Source organism: Antedon mediterranea, chromosome 3, assembly GCF_964355755.1.
Source record: "Antedon mediterranea chromosome 3, ecAntMedi1.1, whole genome shotgun sequence".
NCBI lineage: Eukaryota > Metazoa > Echinodermata > Crinoidea > Comatulida > Antedonidae > Antedon > Antedon mediterranea.
In genome coordinates, this window is record NC_092672.1 from 26637857 (window position 1) to 26661614 (window position 23758).

General features: G+C 34.8%; 1 pseudogene; it reads left to right on the plus strand.

Annotated features, from left to right (window-relative positions):
• Positions 1-6633: 6633 nt before the first annotated feature.
• LOC140044227 (dnaJ homolog subfamily C member 11-like) lies at positions 6634-23730 on the plus strand (annotated as a pseudogene).
• The last annotated feature ends 28 nt before the right edge of the window (positions 23731-23758 follow it).

A 23758-nucleotide genomic window follows, 5' to 3' on the forward strand; every position in this document is an offset into this window, starting at 1 on the left:
ACACGTTGTACGTGGTGCTTTGAGTATCGCCTTTGCCATTTGGGTTTTCAATTTTTCAAGATTTTGAATATCACTTATACCACCACAGACATATGTAGAGCACACATAGTTAATTGAAGGAAGACCCAGAGTCTTCCACAACAAATCTCCATAAAACACTAATGATTGACGTAATGCATTAACGGGCCTAAATAGATAAAATTCCTATGATGTAAATACGAGTAGCAGTAAGTAAACTAATAATAAGATGGATAAAGTACAACTAGTTGGTATTTTGTAATTATAAGAGGCATGATATTTTATTTTTACTTTTTGTTCATATTATCCTTTTGAGCAAAAACTCACGTAGTAAGCTTAAAGATGTATGGTCCCCCTGAAAACTTGTTATTAGACTTAAGTGAAAGATTGATCAATTTCGATACAAAAATATACCTTGGAGAGTGTTGCTTCAGATTTGCAAATGAACTTGTAAGACACTTATTTGGATTACTAAAGAAGTTAACGTACTGTAGTGAGGTTATGTATATTGAAACCCCAAATTGTTGTTTTTAAACGCGGACGCTGTCTTAAAAAGTCTGAAACATGGAAGGGATTTGTCGATATGTTCAAATACTTGGGTAGTAGTGGTAATTAGACCTCGCTTCACTCGCGTATCGTCTAGGCAGTGCCCACAGATGGTTCTCGAATGCACAGTAATTTCAGCGTAAAACACTGGCGATTTCAAATGTACGTACCACAGTACTATAATACATTGTCGTTTACAGAAACGAATAAATGATTTATGTAGTCTAAAATTAACACCCTGGAATTATTTCCGAAATAGAAACGTGTAACAAAATGACTCCAAATGTTTGATTTGAACTCATTTAAACAAACCCAAATTGTGTTTTGTATGTAACAAAGGGTTGAAGGATGGGTACAAAGAGGAACAATTTTCAAATATATTCTTTATCCACTCAGTAACGAAATATTTGTTCATGTTTTATAGTCCTATAAATATTATACCACAAAATACAGTAGAACATTTGCGATTTAATACTTTGTTAAAACCGGGGTTAAAACTCAGTCATAGTCAATTGAAATATAAAGTAACGATACACCGCTACGACGTTTATATTTTTGTAATTATCAATTAATACACACGTTGAGAAGCAACTGGCAGTAATAAAGTTTATTTGTATGTTGTGTGTTTATGTCTAACAGTACCCACACTCGCAATAAGAAATTTGCGATTCAAATGGCGACCAAACATGTCTTTTCAGTATTGTCAAAGTATTGCAATGCTATATCTAAAGGTTTTAGGATTATCCCCAAGGACCCATACATTTACCTACTTGTGTTAAACCAAATAATTATACTGAGACTGAGAGATTGGAATGTTCCATTCATCGCAAATCAATATATTTGTATAAACGTATATTAAATCTATCAAAATAGTATTGTTTTAAAGAAAATCGGCCTGTCTTCAACATTATGATGATGATGATATAAGCTGTTCAACCAGTTTCCAGCTAATAAAAACAATTATCGTAAAAGGAAGCATCCTCGTATTAATGTGTGCGGGTATTTTTCAAGACATCCATTAGATAGTGTATACCACAATCGGAAAACACACCTCAAATCGTTGAAGCTAAATTCGTTTTAATTGTCAATAATTATTACTAGGTAATCCGTGCCCCACACGGTATTTTCTGCCTTAATATGTGGTTATATACATGTATAATAAAAGCGCACTCTGATAAAAGTACTTTGACAAAATATCAAAATAAAAACAAATTGTATCAACAATAAAATCCGGAGCTATTTTATGGCCATTGATTTTGTTATACAATATCCCTTCACTTTAAAATATCTGTAAGCTAAAAAATGAAAGCAATACTCTGGATTTATTTTAAACTTTATTTTTACTGTTCAGACTTTACAAAAATAAAAAACGCTAAACAACAACTGTGCTATGTGAATTAGTTAGATGATGCGCTCAAACACTAACGAAAGTATAAAATACCAAACTATATTATTGTTGGTGTTTTTCGTGGTATATTCATTATTTGATACATGCAATAAAAAAGTAGACATAAATCGAATGAAAAACACATTGCTGCAGAAATACAATTGTTAAGTTGTTTTCATGTTCAACAATGTATCAAACCTTTGGAATCGTTTTGCTTGTGTGATTTTTTTAATTTCAATTGTTTTAATATTTTGCTTTTTTTTTTAGAGAGATTTGTTACCTTTTCGCTACTTTTGTAGTGTGGTCTAGCAGTAACCCTTGCTCCGCACAGTCTTTTCTGCCTAAATCATAATTCGCATGGGATGATTAAGTATTAAAAAAGCGCAGTACTGGATATTGAAATTTGCTGTGTGAATATGTGACGTCTGTTAATCAGTCGGCTAACACTATAACACGGAATCACACAATTAAAGAAGGAATTACACAATTAAAGAAGGAATCACACAATTAAAGAAGAAATCGCACAATTAAAGAAGAAATCGCATATAAACAAAAGAAAGCATGACAATATAAAACGAAATGCACAAATAAAGAAGAAACGCGCAATTAAAGAAGAGCTAAGCACAATTAAAGAAGTCCGCAACAAATTCGAAAGCTCCACGCACAATTAAAGAAGTCCGCAACAAATTCGAAAGCTCCTCGCACAATTAAAGAAGTCCGCAACAAATTCGAAAGTACCTCGCACAAATAAAGTACAGTAGTCCGTATGGAACGCCATCGCTGCATCCGGCAGCGAACTTAAATTCTATTCGGCTCTTTTACCATTACGTTCGGCTCTTTTAGCATTCGGCGCATTTCTATTCGGCCCATTTACCATATTACGTTCGGCTCTTTCAGCATTCGGTGCAGTTCTATTTGGCCCATTTACCATTACGTTCGGTTCTTTCAGCATTCGGCTCTTTATTTTTCGACTCATTTACCATTACGTTCGGCTCTTTTTAATTCGGCCCTTTTTTATTCGGCTCTTTCTGCATTACGTTCGGCTCTTTTTGATTTGGCCCTTTTTTATACGGCGGAATTAAATTCTAACCTTTTACATGGGGTCAAATGGAAGAAAATCAACGGCTGGAAAAGAGTCTATGAAAAGTTTACAAAACATATAGATGCAGCATGTAGAGTGTTTGGTTGGTTGAATTAAATGAATTTGAAGGCTATTTCAATATGACTTATCAGTTTATTGACATGATTAATGTGTTAGAGAACTTTCAATTGTCCCACCTTATTGACCATTTTAAGAGAGAAAAGGTTTGATTTATGGCCTAGGCTAGCTAGGCCTAGCCTAGTGTCAGCCTAACATTTAATAATAATAATTTACCATGATGATCAAATGTTTGTAAACTTTTGACTCATTTCCAGTCGTTGATTTTCTTCCATTTGACCCCATGTCAAATGATTGCGCCATATAAAAAATGCCGATTTACAAAGAGCCCAATGTAATGCAGAAAGAGCCGAATAAAAAAGGGCCGAATCAAAAAGAGCCGAACGTAATGGTAAATGGGCCGAATAAAAAAGAGCCGAATGCTGAAAGAGCCGAACCTAATGGTAAATGAGGCGAATAAAAAAGAGACGAATGCTGAAAGAGCCGAACGTAATATTGCTGTATTGGATATTATGTGCACCTTGTATATACAGAATAAAAACAGAAAAATCATTTCATTTACAATATTGTTTTTTGTTCCTGTAACAATTTTAAACCAATTAATAATATCTTCAACTGGAAAGCAATTAGCCAGCACACCTTTTCATTTGTACCATGTCCATTGAATGGCATTGCATTCAAACAGCATGTGCTGTTCACTTTCTATCTAATTTATACAATTGTCACATAAATTGTTTTCTGTTAAATTCCATAGTTTTAATCTTTTTATACACGGTGATATTCGATGTAGGAGTTTGAAGTTAAATTGAGCAACTTTAACTATATGTTTCATCTTGTATACCTTATAATACCATACTTTATTCCAATCTATTTCTACGTTATTTAGCTCACATTCCCATTTTCTTTGTGAACCTGTTTTACTGGAACGTTTGTTTATAAAATATTTTTAGTAGATAGATCCTTTAATGGTCTTATGCAACAATGAATCATTATTACCTACATCTTGATTATTTGGATTGCCATTTCTAATATAATTTCTTTCCACACATTTGGTATGCCATTCATAAGCTGTAAATATTCAATTAAACCATTATGATTTTTATACAAATTTGGAATTCTTTCACCTGTAGTCATTTCATTCATTTATAAATATATCACCAATTGTTTTATAATCAAAATATAACCATGATTTGAAGTACAATAATGTATTGTTAGATATAAATGTTGATTTTTTTTATTTCTAATTAAGTTGTTGGTTTTGGATACACAATATTATTAAATTTTACAACTAAAATTGCACTGGAAATTGGTCTATAATAGTTAACAGATTTGGTATAACTTTTGCGAAATGAGCAAACACCATTCATTCATATTTTCAAGAAGGGATTGCGTAATAGGTAAAGAGTTCCTGTGGAACATTTCACCAAGGGTGGGTCGATTTATTTCAATCTTATCTCAATCGGGCCGGCATTAAGGAGAGCAAGAAATAATACCGGCACAAATACCACATTTGGTAAGAGAACTGGATGTCGGCAAAAATGGTTTTAAGTTTAATACTAGGTCACTGAGAAAGCTGCAGATGATAGGAATTAGAGACCCCATCCGATCCGAGATTAATTAGAGTAATATTTTTAACAATATAATAATATATCAACACGATCGAATGCCATCATAAAATCAATAGCACAGAGATGATATCATAATTACCTTTATCCACATCATAAATAACGATATCGATTTAGGAATTATTATACTTCATTTATAAAAAAAAATACACATTATTTTTTAAATTTTAATAAATAAATATTTTTGTAACATATGCTTAAATTTTTTTTCAAACAACTTTTAAAAACTGCCCTAACTATATGGAGTAGATATCAAAAAGAAATTTTAAATTTGTGTTACAATTAGAGCTTGTATATGTAAATGAAAGCTATAAAAAACTATTGTAAACAAAATGCCTTGATGGCCTGACAGAATACTGGATCTAATATCGGTGTCAATGACATCATCGTTTTTATACATTACACTCGATCAGTGTTCCGCAAACATTTTATTTCGCGGTCTAAAATACGGTTCTCAGTTCTCAATATTATAATGATCAACACGATCGAACGCCATCATAAAATCAAAAGCACAGAGATAATATCATAATTACCTTTATCCACATCCTAAATAATGATATCGATTTGGAGATTATTATACTTCATTTAGACAAAATTCACACACTCAACTTGTTTTAAACTCAACCATTTTTACCAATATTTCACACGAAAGTGCATATAAAAATATTGTTATCTTAATGGCGAAAAGGAGACATTTCGTTATTGTAAATTTAAAGACAAGAATGGCATGTCCCTTAATAGGCGTGTCCTAAAGGAAGAGTTTACGTAATATTAATTTGTTTTTTATTTGATGTCCATTCATCAAATACAAATATATCTGACAGGATGAGAGCAAGAGGATAACAATAATATAAGCTCTTGAGCTTGTATCCATAAGAGTCCCTAACATATAAAGAAAAAATTTGCGTATTTTTGGCATGATTTGCGTATATTGGCAAAGCATAGCGCCCTCAATTTGTGTATTTTGGCAAAATTGATTCTTGCGTATTTTGGCAGGGTACTCACCAACCCTAATGTTATTATGAGAGTATGTTCCCGTACGTGTTTGATCCAAGATGACCGGTGGGTAATAATTTATGCATCGCATTGAGAGCTTGCTTATTGCGTTATATAAGAATAAACTATTATAATATAGTGTGTTTATGCTGATTTTGGTTTTTGGTTTTTGTTTGCGGAAGTACTTGACTTGGTAAAAACTACAAAATGGCATACTCAAAGTCCGATTTATTAGCCAGGTACGTCCCAAGAAGACTACTCATTCAGAAGCTAAAGCAAAGCAGCAGTAATAGTTCTAGAGGCCGACGTTGTTAGTAGGCCTACTTTTTGAACTAGGACGGGTCATGCTAAAATTACAAACCCCCAAAGCACGTCTGGGAGAAGAGAGTTTGTCAACATAGGCCAGTATTATAATAATTCACTGCCAAATAATAATTAAAACATTATTTCTGGTATTTACAATAAGTCCCATTGACTGTCAATCTAGACCAGATCAAAACAGTCCATACAGTAATAGAAAGTTTTTGTTTGTAATAGAATACAATTTGTTCACACTTGAAGCATTTAGTAGGCTTGATGAAGTGACCCCCAGACTTGACCTTAGCAATAAAATAAACTAAAGTGACAGCAGAAATTGAGTCTGTTTAGTATAATAAAGTAATATTATTTAGACATCATTTGTATTTAAATTATTTAATAAGCACATCATATTTTACAGATTCAGTTTTTTTTTTCAATTTCAATTGCACAATTATGACATATCAAAGAATATGTGACAATAACATGACACATTAAAAAACAAATTTGAAATAAAAAACATTTTTCAGGGGGACGATATATCTTTAAAACTGTTACGTCAACAAGCGAGCAGCGTTTGTAAGAACTATTTCTTATGATCGAAAATGAAGGTATGCACGATAGAGGGCGTCATTTATATAGTACAAACCTAGATGGCGGCGCCACCGCCATCTTGGTTTGTACTATATAAATGACGCCCTCTATCGTGCATACCTTCATTTTCGATCATAAGAAATAGTTCTTACAAACGCTGCTCGCTTGTTGACGTAACAGTTTTAAAGATATATCGTCCCCCTGAAAAATGTTTTTTATTTCAAATTTGTTTTTTAATGTGTCATGTTATTGTCACATATTCTTTGATATGTCATAATTGTGCAATTGAAATTGAAAAAAAAAAAACTGGAAGGATCTAAATCTCCCTACTCCAATCCAGGAGTTCTTCTACGCATGTGTAGATATCTACTACGTCATCATATATATATCGTATTTTACTTGCGGTCCGGCCATATGTAGTATTTACTCGCACTTATGAAATTATGAAATTACATGACATTTATTATTTGTCATCCTTCAGGGCAGGTATTGTATGATTCCACTGTACATATTCGTATACCTGCCCTGACGTATGACAAATAAGAAATTTATTATTTGTCAGCCGTCAGGGCAGGTATTGTATGATTCCACTGTACATAGTCGTATACCTGCCCTGACGTATGACAAATAAGAAATTTATTATTTGTCATCCTTCAGGGCAGGTATGATTCCACTGTACATATTCGTATACCTGCCCTGACGTATGACAAATAAGAAATGTATTATTTGTCAGGGCAGGTATTGTATGATTCCACTGTACATAGCCGTATACCTGCCCTGACGTATGACAAATAAGACATTTATTATTTGTCATCCTTCAGGGCAGGTATTGTATGATTCCACTGTACATAGCCGTATACCTGCCCTGACGTATGACAAATAAGAAATTTATTATTTGTCATCCTTCAGGGCAGGTATTGTATGATTCCACTGTACATATTCGTATACCTGCCCTGACGTATGACAAATAAGAAATTTATTATTTGTCAGCCGTCAGGGCAGGTATTGTATGATTCCACTGTGCATAGCCGTATACCTGCCCTGAAGGATGACAAATAATAAATATCTTATTTGTCATACGTCAGGGCAGGTATACGGCTATGTACAGTGGAATCATACAATACCTGCCCTGAAGGATGACAAATAATCAATATCTTATTTGTCATACGTCAGGGCTGGTATACGGCTATGTACAGTGGAATCATACAATGACCAGCCCTGACGGCTGACAAATAATAAATGTCTTATTTGTCATACGTCAGGGCAGGTATATGGCTATGTACAGTGGAATCATACAATACCTGCCCTGACAAATAAGATATTGATTATTTGTCATCCTTCAGGGCAGGTATTGTATGATTCCACTGTACATAGCCGTATACCTGCCCTGACGTATGACAAATAAGATATTTATTATTTGTCATCCTTCAGGGCAGGTATACGGCTATGCACAGTGGAATCATACAATACCTGCCCTGAAGGATGACAAATAATAAATGTCTTATTTGTAATACGTCAGGGCAGGTATACGGCTATGTACAGTAGAACCATACAATACCTGCCCTGAAGGATGACAAATAATAAAAGTCTTATTTGTCATACGTCAGGGCAGGTATACGGATATGTACAGTGGAATCATACAATACCTGCCCTGAAGGATGACAAATAATAAATGTCTTATTTGTCATACGTCAGGGCAGGTATACGGCTATGTACAGTGGAATCATACAATACCTGCCCTGAAGGATGACAAATAATAAATGTCTTATTTGTCATACGTCAGGGCAGGTATACGGCTATGTACAGTGGAATCATACAATACCTGCCCTGACGGCTGACAAATAATAAATTTATTATTTGTCAGGGCAGGTATTGTATGATTCCACTGTACATAGCCATATACCTGCCCTGACGTATGACAAATAAGACATTTATTATTGTTATCCTTCAGGGCAGGTATTTTATGATTCCACTGTACATAGTCGTATACCTGCCCTGACGTATGACAAATAAGACATTTATTATTTGTCAGCCGTCAGGGCAGGTTATTGTATGATTCCACTGTACATAGCCGTATACCAGCCCTGACGTATGACAAATAAGATATTGATTATTTGTCATCCTTCAGGGCAGGTATTGTATGATTCCACTGTACATAGCCGTATACCTGCCCTGACGTATGACAAATAAGAAATTTATTATTTGTCATCCTTCAGGGCAGGTATTGTATGATTCCACTGTACATATTCGTATACCTGCCCTGACGTATGACAAATAAGAAATGTATTATTTGTCAGGGCAGGTATTGTATGATTCCACTGTACATAGCCGTATACCTGCCCTGACGTATGACAAATAAGACATTTATTATTTGTCATCCTTCAGGGCAGGTATTGTATGATTCCACTGTACATAGCCGTATACCTGCCCTGACGTATGACAAATAAGAAATTTATTATTTGTCATCCTTCAGGGCAGGTATTGTATGATTCCACTGTACATATTCGTATACCTGCCCTGACGTATGACAAATAAGAAATTTATTATTTGTCAGCCGTCAGGGCAGGTATTGTATGATTCCACTGTGCATAGCCGTATACCTGCCCTGAAGGATGACAAATAATAAATATCTTATTTGTCATACGTCAGGGCAGGTATACGGCTATGTACAGTGGAATCATACAATACCTGCCCTGAAGGATGACAAATAATCAATATCTTATTTGTCATACGTCAGGGCTGGTATACGGCTATGTACAGTGGAATCATACAATAACCAGCCCTGACGGCTGACAAATAATAAATGTCTTATTTGTCATACGTCAGGGCAGGTATATGGCTATGTACAGTGGAATCATACAATACCTGCCCTGACAAATAAGATATTGATTATTTGTCATCCTTCAGGGCAGGTATTGTATGATTCCACTGTACATAGCCGTATACCTGCCCTGACGTATGACAAATAAGATATTTATTATTTGTCATCCTTCAGGGCAGGTATACGGCTATGCACAGTGGAATCATACAATACCTGCCCTGAAGGATGACAAATAATAAATGTCTTATTTGTAATACGTCAGGGCAGGTATACGGCTATGTACAGTGGAACCATACAATACCTGCCCTGAAGGCTGACAAATAATAAATGTCTTATTTGTCATACATCAGGGCAGGTATACGGCTATGTACAGTGGAATCATACAATACCTGCCCTGAAGGATGACAAATAATAAAAGTCTTATTTGTCATACGTCAGGGCAGGTATACGGATATGTACAGTGGAATCATACAATACCTGCCCTGAAGGATGACAAATAATAAATGTCTTATTTGTCATACGTCAGGGCAGGTATACGGCTATGTACAGTGAAATCATACAATACCTGCCCTGAAGGATGACAAATAATAAATGTCTTATTTGTCATACGTCAGGGCAGGTATACGGCTATGTACAGTGGAATCATACAATACCTGCCCTGACGGCTGACAAATAATAAATTTATTATTTGTCAGGGCAGGTATTGTATGATTCCACTGTACATAGCCATATACCTGCCCTGACGTATGACAAATAAGACATTTATTATTGTTATCCTTCAGGGCAGGTATTTTATGATTCCACTGTACATAGTCGTATACCTGCCCTGACGTATGACAAATAAGACATTTATTATTTGTCAGCCGTCAGGGCAGGTTATTGTATGATTCCACTGTACATAGCCGTATACCAGCCCTGACGTATGACAAATAAGATATTGATTATTTGTCATCCTTCAGGGCAGGTATTGTATGATTCCACTGTACATAGCCGTATACCTGCCCTGACGTATGACAAATAAGAAATTTATTATTTGTCATCCTTCAGGGCAGGTATTGTATGATTCCACTGTACATATTCGTATACCTGCCCTGACGTATGACAAATAAGAAATTTATTATTTGTCAGCCGTCAGGGCAGGTATTGTATGATTCCACTGTACATAGTCGTATACCTGCCCTGACGTATGACAAATAAAAAATTTATTATTTGTCATCCTTCAGGGCAGGTATGATTCCACTGTACATATTCGTATACCTGCCCTGACGTATGACAAATAAGAAATTTATTATTTGTCATACGTCAGGGCAGGTATACGACTATGTACAGTGGAATCATAAAATATCTGCCCTGAAGGATAACAAATAATAAATGTCTTATTTGTCATACGTCAGGGCAGGTATACGGCTATGTACAGTGGAATCATACAATACCTGCCCTGACGGCTGACAAATAATAAATGTCTTATTTGTCATACGTCAGGGCAGGTATACGGCTATGTACAGTGGAATCATACAATACCTGCCCTGAAGGATGACAAATAATAAATGTCTTATTTGTCATACGTCAGGGCAGGTATACGGCTATGTACAGTGGAATCATACAATACCTGCCCTGACAAATAATAAATTTCTTATTTGTCATACGTCAGGGCAGGTATACGAATATGTACAGTGGAATCATACCTGCCCTGAAGGATGACAAATAATAAATTTCTTATTTGTCATACGTCAGGGCAGGTATACGACTATGTACAGTGGAATCATACAATACCTGCCCTGACGGCTGACAAATAATAAATTTCTTATTTGTCATACGTCAGGGCAGGTATACGAATATGTACAGTGGAATCATACAATACCTGCCCTGAAGGATGACAAATAATAAATTTCTTATTTGTCATACGTCAGGGCAGGTATACGGCTATGTACAGTGGAATCATACAATACCTGCCCTGAAGGATGACAAATAATCAATATCTTATTTGTCATACGTCAGGGCTGGTATACGGCTATGTACAGTGGAATCATACAATAACCTGCCCTGACGGCTGACAAATAATAAATGTCTTATTTGTCATACGTCAGGGCAGGTATACGACTATGTACAGTGGAATCATAAAATACCTGCCCTGAAGGATAACAATAATAAATGTCTTATTTGTCATACGTCAGGGCAGGTATATGGCTATGTACAGTGGAATCATACAATACCTGCCCTGACAAATAATAAATTTATTATTTGTCAGCCGTCAGGGCAGGTATTGTATGATTCCACTGTACATAGCCGTATACCTGCCCTGACGTATGACAAATAAGACATTTATTATTTGTCATCCTTCAGGGCAGGTATTGTATGATTCCACTGTACATAGCCGTATACCTGCCCTGACGTATGACAAATAAGAAATTTATTATTTGTCATACGTCAGGGCAGGTATACGACTATGTACAGTGGAATCATAAAATATCTGCCCTGAAGGATAACAAATAATAAATGTCTTATTTGTCATACGTCAGGGCAGGTATACGGCTATGTACAGTGGAATCATACAATACCTGCCCTGACGGCTGACAAATAATAAATGTCTTATTTGTAATACGTCAGGGCAGGTATACGGCTATGTACAGTGGAACCATACAATACCTGCCATGAAGGATGACAAATAATAAAAGTCTTATTTGTCATACGTCAGGGCAGGTATACGGATATGTACAGTGGAATCATACAATACCTGCCCTGAAGGATGACAAATAATAAATGTCTTATTTGTCATACGTCAGGGCAGGTATACGGCTATGTACAGTGGAATCATACAATACCTGCCCTGAAGGATGACAAATAATAAATGTCTTATTTGTCATACGTCAGGGCAGGTATACGGCTATGTACAGTGGAATCATACAATACCTGCCCTGACGGCTGACAAATAATAAATTTATTATTTGTCAGGGCAGGTATTGTATGATTCCACTGTACATAGCCATATACCTGCCCTGACGTATGACAAATAAGACATTTATTATTGTTATCCTTCAGTGCAGGTATTTTATGATTCCACTGTACATAGTCGTATACCTGCCCTGACGTATGACAAATAAGACATTTATTATTTGTCAGCCGTCAGGGCAGGTTATTGTATGATTCCACTGTACATAGCCGTATACCAGCCCTGACGTATGACAAATAAGATATTGATTATTTGTCATCCTTCAGGGCAGGTATTGTATGATTCCACTGTACATAGCCGTATACCTGCCATGACGTATGACAAATAAGAAATTTATTATTTGTCATCCTTCAGGGCAGGTATTGTATGATTCCACTGTACATATTCGTATACCTGCCCTGACGTATGACAAATAAGAAATGTATTATTTGTCAGGGCAGGTATTGTATGATTCCACTGTACATAGCCGTATACCTGCCCTGACGTATGACAAATAAGACATTTATTATTTGTCATCCTTCAGGGCAGGTATTGTATGATTCCACTGTACATAGCCGTATACCTGCCCTGACGTATGACAAATAAGAAATTTATTATTTGTCATCCTTCAGGGCAGGTATTGTATGATTCCACTGTACATATTCGTATACCTGCCCTGACGTATGACAAATAAGAAATTTATTATTTGTCAGCCGTCAGGGCAGGTATTGTATGATTCCACTGTGCATAGCCGTATACCTGCCCTGAAGGATGACAAATAATAAATATCTTATTTGTCATACGTCAGGGCAGGTATACGGCTATGTACAGTGGAATCATACAATACCTGCCCTGAAAGATGACAAATAATCAATATCTTATTTGTCATACGTCAGGGCTGGTATACGGCTATGTACAGTGGAATCATACAATAACCAGCCCTGACGGCTGACAAATAATAAATGTCTTATTTGTCATACGTCAGGGCAGGTATATGGCTATGTACAGTGGAATCATACAATACCTGCCCTGACAAATAAGATATTGATTATTTGTCATCCTTCAGGGCAGGTATTGTATGATTCCACTGTACATAGCCGTATACCTGCCCTGACGTATGACAAATAAGATATTTATTATTTGTCATCCTTCAGGGCAGGTATACGGCTATGCACAGTGGAATCATACAATACCTGCCCTGAAGGATGACAAATAATAAATGTCTTATTTGTAATACGTCAGGGCAGGTATACGGCTATGTACAGTGGAACCATACAATACCTGCCCTGAAGGCTGACAAATAATAAATGTCTTATTTGTCATACGTCAGGGCAGGTATACGGCTATGTACAGTGGAATCATACAATACCTGCCCTGAAGGATGACAAATAATAAAAGTCTTATTTGTCATACGTCAGGGCAGGTATACGGCTATGTACAGTGGAATCATACAATACCTGCCCTGAAGGATGACAAATAATAAATGTCTTATTTGTAATACGTCAGGGCAGGTATACGGCTATGTACAGTGGAACCATACAATACCTGCCCTGAAGGCTGACAAATAATAAATGTCTTATTTGTCATACGTCAGGGCAGGTATACGGCTATGTACAGTGGAATCATACAATACCTGCCCTGACAAATAATAAATTTCTTATTTGTCATACGTCAGGGCAGGTATACGAATATGTACAGTGGAATCATACCTGCCCTGAAGGATGACAAATAATAAATTTCTTATTTGTCATACGTCAGGGCAGGTATACGACTATGTACAGTGGAATCATACAATACCTGCCCTGACGGCTGACAAATAATAAATTTCTTATTTGTCATACGTCAGGGCAGGTATACGAATATGTACAGTGGAATCATACAATACCTGCCCTGAAGGATGACAAATAATAAATTTCTTATTTGTCATACGTCAGGGCAGGTATACGGCTATGTACAGTGGAATCATACAATACCTGCCCTGAAGGATGACAAATAATCAATATCTTATTTGTCATACGTCAGGGCTGGTATACGGCTATGTACAGTGGAATCATACAATAACCTGCCCTGACGGCTGATAAATAATAAATGTCTTATTTGTCATACGTCAGGGCAGGTATACGACTATGTACAGTGGAATCATAAAATACCTGCCCTGAAGGATAACAATAATAAATGTCTTATTTGTCATACGTCAGGGCAGGTATATGGCTATGTACAGTGGAATCATACAATACCTGCCCTGACGGCTGACAAATAATAAATGTCTTATTTGTCATACGTCAGGGCAGGTATACGGCTATGTACTGTACAGTGGAATCATACAATACCTGCCCTGAAGGATGACAAATAATAAATGTCTTATTTGTCATACGTCAGGGCAGGTATACGGCTATGTACAGTGGAATTATATGCATTGATTTAAATAAAGATAATTGATTGATTTAAGATATATTGATTGATTGATTGATTTTCTCAGAATCGTTAGTTATTTATAATATATTATAGGATCTTGCTATTAACGCAAATACAATAGCCGGTCGGTATCATAATCCGATCAAAGATCCTTCTGCGTATATAATGTCATAAATCACATTTGTGATTTAGCATATTTTCACCATTTTGTTATTTTATTTTTTTATTTTATTCAGTTGTCAACCAACGGCGATGAAACCGCCACTAACAGGTTGACTTACACGTGCGTAGCCTGTCACTTTTGACGTGCTCATATAACGCTGTTTCGCGTTGAAAAGTGAATAAAATATGATGATATTATTAAAGAAAGGTTATACAACAGTAATCGGACAAAAAAAGTGCGCATTAACGTTTGACGGGCAGTGCGCGTGCAAAAATCTGCGCACTCATTGTAATTTTTTAAACGCTTAAAATTGCCTGAAACGTACTCTAATTTCATGGAAAATAAATTCTGACAATTTTGAACATTTTAAGCGCGCGTACGCATGCGTTATATGCGCTACGCACGTAATTGTATTGCCATATGATGAAATATGACCTGAAATTTATGAGTACCAAATTTTGTTTTAAAATGATTCATGCTTGTGAAGATATGATTACAAACGTGATTTCATTAAATCGCGCGTAGATTGCGTAATGTTTGATTGCGCACCGTGAAAACATAACCACATCGATTCCTGGCCATAAGGAATATACTCTGAAAAATTGACTTCTAGATGAAACTGATATCAAGATAATTCATAGACAAAATAGTGCAAGGAAAGAATAAATAAATAAAGATCCTGACAGAATCAAGAGGTTATAATTATGCATATCATGCATATAACCTAATTAAGGATTGTTAGAATTGATAGTTTGCTTCTCAATACAAAGAGCAGTTGTTGTGTTATGTATGGTTAACAAACAATGACCTCATTAGTGTAGTATAAAGTTTTACATAATTTTTCTTATAAGAATAAGACATATAATTTATTTTAATGCCATTTTATATAGGCATCTGAAGATGAGCTTAAGTCATCTTATCGACGTCTGTGTATGTTATACCATCCTGACAAACACATGAACTCAACAGATAAAGAAGCTGCAGAAGTGATATTCAACAAAGTGCAAAAGGCTTATGCAAGTACGTATTAGACTATTCTTTTGCTTGAATATAATTGCACGGCAGATCTCTCATTGTACTGGTTATATACAACAATAACAAGAAATATTTCTTACAAAAAACGCTGCTCGCTTATTGAAAAATATTTTTTATTTTAAATGTTTTTGAATGTGTCATTTTATTGTCACATAATAGTTATTTTACCTGAAAAAAATGTAATTTAAACCAACAAATACTTAAATTGTCTGTCAGACAATGGTTTTTGGGTTTCTTTTCTTTTTTTATATGTGAATAAATATTATTTTTTTTGTTACAGAAGTGAATACTCAATTTCTGTCACTTTAGTTAATTTTATTGCTAAAGGTCAAATCTGGGGGTCACTTCATCACCCTAGATATTTCAATTGTGAAGTATCCTATTACAAACACAAACTTTAATGGACTGTTTGGATAATAATTCAATGAATATCTGACAGTGAATATACCAGAAATGCTTAGGGATTTGTAATTTTAGCATGACATGTCCTAATAGACTCTTTCCCAGACGTTTTTTGGGTCTACTGTAGCAGCTGGAATCAATAAATTATAGTGGAGTTTCCATTTTCACAAAACTGTCTGTCCTTAGAACTATAACTGCTGCTTGCTTTAGCTTCTGATTGAGTAGTCCTAATGGGACGTAGCGGGCTAGAGCGGCAGCGTGAAAAACCTTTTATTATTCAGTATAGGCTGCCCAGTTTTATGTTATAGAGGCTGGATTCGTACCTTACTTTTTTCTAGCTCCTTCCTATGCTAATGTCATTTACTATTATTGTTATAATTTTATAATAAAAGAAGAAATGAATATAAATTTGAATTGAGTTGAATTGAAAATATTTACTGTCTATTACTGTACGTGATAACACATTCAGTCTTACTGAGACTTTCAGAGATATTCATAGTTTTTATAACAGCAAAAACATTAATAAATAAAAAATACGAACATTTTAATAGCAATTAAATAGTCTGCTGAAGAACAAGAAAAAGAATGTAATACTAGTATATATTATTTGGTTTTTAAAAATAATTTCTTATTAAAGTCTTAAATTTCTACATACAAAGATTGTAAAGGAATATGTTCTAGCATTTATACTCAACAGACTCAGTAACAGATTTAACATTGATCTGAGATATATCTGATTGGCCAATGTGATATTTTATAGTCCCTACTGCTACATGATAGATTAAGCTGTGATTGTGTTAAAGTTATCTGTCTAAAAGTAATATCAGTAGTATTAATCAATTATTTTGTATTTATTCCAACCAACCATTCTGTAGTTCTAAACGACCCACAGAAAAGAGCAATTTATGACATATATGGAGAGAAAGGTCTTGAGGCAGAATGGGATGTTGTACCACGAACGAGGACACCACAAGAGATAATGGAAGAATTTGAACGATTAGAACGTCAAAGAGAGGAGCGACGATTACAACAAAGCACCAATCCTAGGGTACTTTCAAAGTTTAGCTTTTACTTGATTTTTAAATTTTAAAGCTCTGTGTGATGTGCCCAAATATGGTAGTGATATGCCCAAGTATGGTAATGATATGACATCATCATGTCTATATATGGGCATATCACATTTTTTTCTTCACATAAAATATGATAGTGTAGATGGAGTTTAACAGATTCAAGATATAACAGGGCAACTGTTATCAGTTGTTCAGGTTTCAATATACACCCTTGATACTAAATTAATCTTCCTATCACGTCAATTTATTTGTTTAATCCATGTTTAAAGCTTGCTTTTCTCTTGTTTTAAATTTTTTTTTTATTTTGGTGTTGTACTCTAAGTATAACCTATTAAGTCCTAGTGTCTAGTGGAGTCCTTCTAGTGGTGAATTGGCCAGTACACCGGTACTGCATTCTTTAACATGCACATGAGCACACAGAACCAACACCTTGTAGACAATGCGCTATCTACAAGGAAACCTACTTATTTCACTGTCTCTACTCATAACACAGTGACACAGTTTAGCCGACCACGCTATATGCTGCTCTTTTATTGTTTGGTCCTGCGCTCATTTTATAGGCATGATTACTGTAGGTTGGCATTATTTAACAGTATTTTGATGCAATAATGGCCGATTGACTAACTCCTGTAATGTCTTGAAGTCTGAACCCTGTATTGTATTGAAGTCTGAACCCTGTATATGTTAAAGTTTAATTTTAGCAATGCAATGTAATATTCAAGATTGGGAGAATCATGTAAAATGTATTGTTGAATTAATTTACTAATGTTCTATCTTTTGTGTGCCAAAATGTTTGCTTGGATCCACCTATACAGTGTCATTCTTTGTATCATTAAACATTTTGTATTAAATTGTTTTTTGTTCAGGGGATAATAAGTGTTGGTATTGATGCCACTGATTTTCTCTCAATACTCATTGAATGAAGTATTAATATTGATCCCAACCCAGACTAGTCCACCATGAATCTATACAATATTTTTAATTGTTTAATGCAATCATGTACATGGAATGCGTTTAATTGAATCAATTCATTTGTTTTTTATAATCATTTAATAAGTTGATAAATTAAATCTTGAATGTTTATTTCAGGTCATTTCCAAGCATTGAGATAAACAGTATGGCAATAAACCAATCAATAGACTGCCCACTAACGACCTCTGACACAGCAACACTTACAGGAAGCCTGACCACACGGAATGGCAATGGATCGGGAGAGATATCGACATCATTCCGTAGGGTTCTGTCATACCAATCTTGGGGAGAAGTAAGTGAAAAGTTTTATTTGTTCAGTTTATTTTACTATTATAATACAGTATTAAAAAGGTATTTCATTATTGATATTATAACATACCTGATTGTATTCTTGCGATTTGATTGGTTAATTACGTATCACATGTCATTTGGAATTAGCCCTACCTAATGGAAAAGTGATATCTAATGGTGATAATTAAATCACTCTAAAGCACGTTGTTGACTGATCGCTTGCCATCTGTAACTGTTCTACTCCGCAACTAAATTTAGAACAGTGACTTTTTTAAAGGCCTAGCTTCCCAGCCTAGCAATGCATTCATCAATGATTTACAATCGATAAATTGAATAAAAGTAGGTGTGATATAAACAACATGATAAATGGAGAGAATATTTCTTTCAATAAAAATTAACTGCTTTAATTTCAACTTGGCTCTGCCTTGTTTAAAATAGAATCAACTTATGAAATATTCTCACCATTCAACTTATAAACATTCGTTGTTTGTATAATAATTTATCTAAAACTTCATGGCATGCCCATAGACATATTAATAAGAACTATTATACAGATATTGCCTGCTTAGAGGTGAAATATAAGATTTTACATCCCCAAGGGAATGATATTATGTTCGAGGGAATATATATTTCCCAGAGAACATAATATCATCCCGAGGGGATGTTAAATCTTATATTTTACTGATACAAATGGCGATATCTGTTATATTACATAGGCTCATTAGCCAACAACAAATAGAATATCTGCTGGGTCGGGTAGCTAGGCTAGGCCTCCTTTTTGTATTGTATGTGTAAACAAGCTGCCTACCGTACCTTGCAAAGAATAATATACAGATAATTACTAATTAATGATTCCTTGGCAATAAAATATTCACTAGCCTAGGTTGTTTAAATAATAACAGAAGAATTTCCATCAATAAGCCTACATTAATAATAATAATATTATCAGGTAGGCCGAATAAATAATAATTCATCTTCTTCTAGCCGAATCACCGGATGTTCAGTGCGTCGCACGCGTACCGGTTACTACTGTGAGTATTAACCAATCACAAACGGTCTTTCATCACATCTAGGGAGGACTAATAACAAATGAGGGCTATGTATGCATAGTTTAAATAGTTTAGTTGATTAATTTCTTCAAGCAAGTTTCGTGGCGCAGCGCATGAAGCGTTGTCTTCTGATGGAGTGACAATTTCATCGCGAGTTCAAGACCCAGTAGATGACTTTTGTTTATTTATCGGCAAACGCGAAAATTTGCTGGATTTTATATGTTTAATGACAGGGACACGATAATTACGCGAAAATTACTCAGTCAATATCATCGTACTCGAGGATATAAATTATATGATTTACGATCCTCACAGCGGTAGTCATGTCATGCAGTTTTAACCAATCACGTTCACGAATTTACATAGGCTATGTTGTATAGTCAAATGAAACACAGTCACAGATCGACAAGCATTCCATTATGGAAAAGTACCACCAAATTTGTTTGTACTGTTTGTTTATCTTCAGGTTCAAGTTACAGGTGGAAATGGTCCTCAAGTTGGTCTTAAAGTCTTCAAAAATTTTAATCGTAGAAGGTTGGTTTGGTTAATCATCATCATAGTTTGCTTCATGAATAATATACCTTTTTTTGGCCTACTGTGTATGGAACAAGGGTGTAGAATCCAAAATTTGACAAGATCTGGATCCAGTTCACTATTTTGGATCCATTGTCACGTTTACTCCCTAGCTGCTCTTGTTATCATCATCATCATCATCATCTCTCTTTCATATTTTATTTTCTATATTTTTTATAGCTTTTTCAAACACATAAAAATTAATAAAATAACATTTTGAATAAGCCATTTTGTAATTTTAATCAAATTAATCACTTCAGTCTCTGTTATGTACTGTATGTATTTTATTTTCTATATTTTTATAGTTTTGGTACAATGTCTGGAATATGTCAACTTACACCTCATGGCTTTTTAGCTCCAGCACTCATTACAGGTAAATCATTTATAATTGTATATATCTGAAAGTTTGACCAACAATTTTTTTTTTTTTTACAATTGACTACATTTGTAGAATTTGATTATATTTGATAACAATTCATATTCATCCTCTTCAAAAAAAGGGTGTCGTAGCTCTGTGGTTTTCATGCTATAGTCAATGACCAATGGCCGTCGCAAACCATAGCTATACAATCGGCACAGGTTCAAGGTGTTTTGTATGATGTGTGTAAATTTCTGAATATTTGTAGGTGTAATGTATGAAGTGTGTTTTTATATGTTATACAAATAATTAATAATAATATAATAATACCACATTTATATAGCGCCCTTTTCATGAGTAATCATGCTCACAGGCGCTTTACAAGCATTATTACCCCAGTATTTTTTGGGATCAAACACGTATGGAAACATACTCCCATAATGCAGCCGGTAACCAGCGCAAAGTTGTGTCTAGATCTAACTGGGTACCCATTTATACACCTGGGTGGAGAGAGGCAACGTAAGTAAAGTATCTTGCCTACGGATACAAGCAATGCGGCGAGAGTTGGATTCGAACCTAGGTCTGACGATCGGTAGTCCAACGTCCAACACACTGCGCCACACGCCCTTACTTAATTAATGTCTTCCGATGTGAAAGGAGTTTTAATATAGAGAAGAAAGCTATAATTACCATGCGTTTTACTATTTTGTAGTCGTAGCCAGGCAGTTAGACAAACACACAATCGGCTACGTAACATGGAAATGGGGAATGCAGTCAGCCATGACATCTATGTTGATACGTGACACGGCAAACACATGACTTGTCTGTCAGTTACAAGTTAGTATATGGTTTTAGTCAATTTTTTTTCTCTATGACATGTTACACCCTTGATAAATAGAATATACAGTAGGTGTATTTTATTAAAGACAATATCCCAAAGCAGGGAACATTTTCGCCAGTGTAGCGTAGCAAAAAGCTATACAAAACAACCTTATTGCTACACATTTTGAAAATTGTGTAGCAAAAAACACAATACAAAACTATGTTTCTCAACTTAAAAATCAGTTTGATTAGCAATATTGCTAAACAAAATTTTTAAATGAAAATTTTCCCTGCAAAGTATGGTGAGGTGAGTCCCGTGTTCATTCTGAACATAGGGGAATGAGCTGTTCGGAGCTCATTTTACTAAACCTCGACATTATGTGGTAGGGTGGCCAGTTCCTTTCCACGTCACCTTTTTTCTCGCTAGTATTTTCAACTAGGTACTCATTTACAGCTAAGTGGACTGGAAGTTGTCGGGAATTGAACCCGGATCTATCCGGTCAGGTGTCCTAACCACTCAGCTATCCAACTCCACAAAGTATAGTATTCCTTAATAGATGGAAAAAAAAAATTATTTTCACTCATAAAAAGACAAAAATAAATGGTTAAATTCAGCCAAAAACCTTGAAGCCAATTTGACTATTTTTTGATTGAAATTACACCTTTTTCAGGTAAATATTTTTGGTCTAACTGAATATTAACTATTATGTGAAATTAAAATAGCATATATTTTTAAAAAAATGTTCAGAGGGATAATATATCTTTAACAATTTACTTAAACATATCCCAAATTACTATTGTTTCTGTTTTTATTTTGTTACAGCTTGATATTCCATCAACATTTGCAAGTGTTAATCTAGTCAAGAAGTTTGAAAGTGATGAGGCAAAATTAAGTGTTTCTGCAAAGTAAGCAAGTATAGTCAACTCTGCCAATAACGGACACCCTTCGACTATGGCAGAATATGACTGGTTTTCCAAGACATTCTGGTATTCTGAATGTGTTTTTAATGGTTTAAAACTAGAATTTGGGTCAAGATACTGTAGTTTCCAGTTTTTAAAGCTGTATGTGACAACAAAATATGATATGGACATGATGTATGTCATATCACTACCATATTTGGGAATACTGTATTACACTAGTTTGATAGTGTAGACGGGCTTCAGGAGTCCGGTATGAGGAGAGTCGACTGTAACATCTTGTAATAGAACAATAATATGATTAAATTTGATGAGAGGCAGACTGCATAGTTTGGTAAGACCAATTATTACTATTAACTATTATGACCCACCTGAAAAGATTCATTTGATTGAAGGATTGTTGGTCACATAATTATTCAATGAACTACTCCAATGAATCCTTACATTATCAAGTGCAATTACGAGTTGTATTTTGCTATATCCACTTCATTCTTGTTACAATATGCATTTTGGTACTCATGACACAAGGCTAGGCTGTTTATAATTGTTATACTCTGCATCCAAAATTGGAGTGCTGCTATTTGAATGAATGTGTTAAGCTGGCCTAGCCTCTCGTTTTAGCTGAATAAAATAATTTATGTTTTTATCTGCGCTTCATCTCATGAAAAAGAACCTTTTTTCATTCATCATCATTTATTTTTACCATTGCACTGATAATCATTCATTATTTGTATACTATTGTACAATACTGTATGTATATGTTTTATTCTTGAAAGGGCTGAAAGTTTTGGTGCTATGTTTGAATATGGTATTGAGAAGAAAATATCGCAGCACAGTCGATTAGGGTCAAAGGTCACAGTAGGTGTACCTGTTGGAGTAACCGTTAAAATAAAGTAAGTCACAAAACAATTAAGATTACATTTAGATGGTCACACTCTGTCCCTCTCCAACTAACCAATCATCTTTCACTATATATTTGCATCAATCCTTGGTACATAGTTATGATTCCAAAATATATTTTTATATCAGTACCTTTTCCTAACTATTTCTAAATTTCTAAACGAAGCAATTTACTGAATCTGTAAAGTATTTAATTTAAAGGTAAGTTGACATTTGTAATGTCAAAAACTGCATTATAGTTTACTGTCAAGTGATACTTTAGAGTTTGTGTTTACCATCTTGATATTACAACTTTGTCTCCTCCTCTTCACCAGGCCTGCAGCAGCTGCTAAGCTCACAGGTTTTCAGTTTCACTTGCCTGAAGCTTTGTTTCCACTTGAGGTTGATTAAATTTCTTCACAGGAATAGATCACTAAAC